The sequence below is a fragment of the Cynocephalus volans genome, chromosome 4 (genome assembly GCF_027409185.1).
Source record: "Cynocephalus volans isolate mCynVol1 chromosome 4, mCynVol1.pri, whole genome shotgun sequence".
Taxonomy (NCBI): Eukaryota; Metazoa; Chordata; class Mammalia; order Dermoptera; family Cynocephalidae; genus Cynocephalus; species Cynocephalus volans.
The window spans coordinates 14614293-14618876 of NC_084463.1; the positions used below are offsets into that span (position 1 = coordinate 14614293).

Below are 4584 nucleotides of genomic sequence, written 5' to 3' on the forward strand. Positions count from 1 at the left end.
TAACACCAAGGTCACGAATTCAGATCCCTGTACTGGCCATCTGGGTAAAAAAAAAATTATCATCAGTATAATTGCCATTTATCAAATACCTACAATGCAGGGCCGGCCCGTGGCTCACTCGGGAGAGTGTGGTGCTGGGAACACCAAGGCCCCGGGTTCGGATCCCATATACGGATGGCCGGTTCGCTCACTGGCTGAGCGTGGTGCTCACAAATACCTACAATGCAGCCAGCACTGTAGTAGATATGTTATATACATTATGTCTGATCTCTGCAACTGTAAGATAAGCAGATAATCTCCATTTTACAGATGAGGAAATTCAAGCTCAGAGAGATTTATTCACTCTAATACCTACTGAGCCCTATTGTCAGATATTGTACTACATGCTGAACAAGAAATTAGTTTCTGCCCTCGAGTCACTAACTATCTGTTGGGAAATACAGTCAAAAAATAGGCAATTACAACACAATGTGACAAATGAGTTGTATTAAGAGAAACACAGAAGAGGGTCCTTGAGCACCTTCAGAGGCTTTGGGAAGGCTTCCTAGACAAGAAAATATCCACTGTGAAAAAAAAAAGAAAGAAAATGTCCAATGTAGTTGGTTAGGAGCCATAGGCTCTGGGGTCAGATAAACATGGATGTGAATCACAGGTCTATTTCATTCATGCATTCATTCGTTCAGTCAACAAGCATTTTTTTCTTTTTTTCTTTTTTTTTTTTTGTTTTGTTTACTTTTTTTTCCTCTTTCTTTTTTTATCTTTTTTTCTAATAAGCATGTTTTAAGTATTATGACATGCCAAGCATTTCCGCAGGCACAAGGAATATAGTAGTGAACAAAGAGACATGAAGAGATCAGAGAAGGCCTCTGTGATAAGATAACAGACAGAGGAAACAGTAAGTGCAAAGGCCCTGAGGTGGGAGCATGCTTGGAGTGTTTGAAGAAAAGCAAGGAGGCCAGTATGTGGAGAAGAGAAAAGGGGCAGTGGCTAGGGGGTGAGGATGAAGGATGAAGAGAAGAAAAGAGGCCAGGAAAGAAGAATGAAAGAAAATGAACAACAGTGACTCCATTTTCTTGAAGTTAATTGACTTCTTTCTTCCTAGCCCAAGAAGCTGACCTTCCATTAGAATTTATTGCTTGACAAACAAACTCTTCACAGGGAACTTGTTATCACCAAGATACCCATTACTTAGATAAATGTGGATGACGCTGTTTAGAGAAATCCCAGGAAAACATATTTTAAACAAATGGGAATTACTTACAATCTGGCTAGTCTAGATTAGAGTAGCCATAAATATTGTAAAAGGCCTGAGAAACCATCATTCAATACGTCATAGTCCGTTATCCCTTCTGTCTTTATACAATGTCTGGAATTTGTTTACTTCTTAGCATTTCCTGAACTTACACTATAAAACCTCCTTGCTTTTTCTGCTTGTTGGGCAGACATACTTCTCACGATGAGAGCTGGTCTCCGTGGTTTGCAAATCTAAATAAAAGCCTCATTTAAATTTCCATACAGACCAAAGTGTTTGCTTTGACAAGGGGTACAAGGAAGATCAGACCACACAGGACCTTGTAGGCCTCAGAAAGGACTTTGCTTTTATTCAGGGTAGCCAATAAAAGGTTACAAAAAATTAAAACATAGAATTACCATATGACCCAGCAATTCCACTCTGGGTACACGCACAAAAGAATTGAAAGCAGGGACTCAAACAGATACTTGCATACCAATGTTCATGGCAGCATTAATCACAATAGTCAGAGGTGGACATAATTCAAATGTCCATCAAAGTATGAATAGATAAACACAATGTGGTGTATACATTCAATTTAATATTTTCAGCCTTAGAAAGGAATAAAATTTTGGTACATGAATAAACCTTGAAGATGTTATGCTAAGTAAAATAAGCCAGTAACAAAAGAACAAATACTTCATGATTCCACCTATATGAGGGCACCAAGAATAGTCCAATTGATAGACACAACAGAATGGTGGTTGCCAGGAGCTGGGGAGAGGAGGAAATGGGGAGGGATTGTTTAATGGGTACAGAGTTTCAGCTGTGGGAGATGAAAAAGTGGTGGAGATGGATGGTGGGACGGATGCATAACAGTGTGAATGTACTTAATGCAACTGAAATGTACACTGAAAAGTAGTTCAATGTTATGCTATGTATTTTCACTACAATTAAAAAAAGAAAGATGAGACAGGGAGGAAAATTATCTGACACGTTTAAAATGATGTCTCTGCTATATGGGTCTCTGGGTCTCAGTCTCTTCAACTATTCAATGAGGATAATGACAACTTCTCATGGGATGGTTTTGAGGATTGAATAAGATAATGCAAATATATCACTTAGCACGTAATGGCACTCAGTTAATATTACCTATTATTGCAATTATTATTATGTCAAATTCTGAAGACATGTACAATGTAGACAATGGGAGGTAGGCATTCGAGAGGTATCCCAGGTAGGGGACAGAACAGGTACAAACCCCAGGAAAGAAGAGAACGCATGGCCTTTCTGGCAATTTAAAAAGTTGAGCATGGTTGGGCAAAAAAAGAAAAGGGCAAAAAGGAAAGTGAATGACCAGAGATGAGGCTGAAAATCTAATCAGGGGCCAGACCTCAAAGGCTCTTGATAGGGGTTAAAGAGTTTGGACTTTATCCTGAGGGCAATGGGGAGATATTGAAAACATTTAAGCAGAAGGTGAACTGATTAGAATTGTGTATTAAAAGGATCGCTCAGCTACAGCAAGGAGAAAGACATCCGACGGGAATAAGACAAGGCAAGAGGATGCTTCTAGGAACAGGAGCCCAGGCCGGAGATGATTTGATATGAACTGAAACAGTGGAAGAGAAAATGGAGAGAAGTTAAGGATTTGAGAGATATTAAGGAGGTAGAATGGAATGATTAGAAGTAGAAGTGAAGGGATAAGTATTGGAGGATAATTCTCAAGTTTCTAACATATGTGACTGGGTAGAAGGTGGCTGCCTTTCTCTGCAAGAGAGAAGTTGAGGAGTTTTGTTTAATGTACCCGTGGGACAGCCAAGCGGAGATGTTCAGTTCAGCACTGTTAAACAAAGTGATGGTAGGCCATTATTTTGGACTAGCCTCCTACACTAGGCCCCAGCAGACCAGACCAAACCAGAATGGAGTGGCTCCTCCTAGGTGCCACTTAAGTGAACTGAACTCTGAAACTGGCCAGTTTTTTGTTTTGTTTTTTTTTAAAGAGGAGATTCATAGCAATCAATCAAAAGGGGCCAAAGTTTACCTGAGCCTTCCTGATGAGGAAGTCCCCTCTATTTAACTCTACAAGGAAAGTAACTTTGAAACAATCAGTCCACTTTTTATTCCCTCTTTCTGCTTTCTTCAGCCCTTTTCTGCCTATAAAGCCAACTCCCTTGCCCAGCTCATTCTAGAATCTCAAATAAAAACGCATTAGATCTTTAAACTAAATTTGTTGTAATTTTGTCTTTTTACAGTTCTCAGTGGGTTAAACCGACATGGGCTCTGAAGAGAGTTCTGAACTGGAGATGCCAGTTTGAGGTGTTTAGCCTTTCTAGAAGGTAATTGCAAGAATGAGAATAGAGATGTCCCAAGACCACAGTAGAGTGAGAAAGGACAAGGTTCTAGGACAGAATCTAGAGGCTGAACAGTAGTACCTAAAGGACAAGGAGAAGAGATGTCTGAAGAGACAGGATAAGTGTGTCCAGAAAAAGAGGAGAGAAGAAAATTAACAGGAGAGTGTGGTGTCACAGAAGCCAGGGGAAGAGAGGTGTTTCAAAAACAAGCAAATATACAAAATATCAAATGCTGCTAGAACCAGGTAAAATAAGTACTGAAAGTGTCCACTAGATCCCCCAACTGGTGACTTTAATGAAAGCAGTTTCTCCAGAAAAGTCATGAAGGCAGAGCCCATTTTGCAGTAGATCGAGGGGTAATTGGGAGCTGAGGAAGAAGTTTACTCTTCAAAGGCCAGAGCTTATAAAGGGTAGCTGGAAGGAAACATGAATAGAAAGAGGTTTTTTGTTTTTGGTTTATTTGTTGGTTTTAAGAACAGAAAGACTTCAGCATGTTAAAATGCTTAAAGGAATGAGCCAGCAGACAGGAGAATGTGTACCTCTTTCATCGTTAACAAGAGGTAAAGAATGTTCTGGTTGCCCAGGAAAGTCCTGGCTTATACCTGTTATACCACTGTAATGATTAATAGTACCCCTTTCGCACTCCACTGTTACAGTTTGGAAGATAATTTATATGGTCAATCTAAATAAAGGGGAACCCCAGGATGGGCACAAATACGGCTAATTTTCCAGGTGAAAGGGTTGGGACAGAAAGTTAAAGGAGTGGTAGAGAGGCGGGGCGACTCGACCTCCTGAGAAGTGGCCACAACGGCATGGGTCAGGCGGCCAAGGTTTTACAGCTCTTTAAAACACTGCACAGGACCAGACAACAAATTTTTTTTAATGATGCCAGAGCATTAGAAGCAGTCATAATAAAGACAAATGAAGAATTCAAAAGTAATGAAAATGAGACGTCCTAAGAAAATAGAAGAGAATTGGTCCCTAGGAAAGACCTTCTTGTAG

At 40.0% G+C, this 4584-nt stretch overlaps 1 pseudogene; it reads left to right on the forward strand.

Moving 5' to 3' along the window:
- The first annotated feature begins 4394 nt into the window (after window positions 1-4394).
- Window positions 4395-4584, forward strand: LOC134374631 (complex III assembly factor LYRM7-like; annotated as a pseudogene).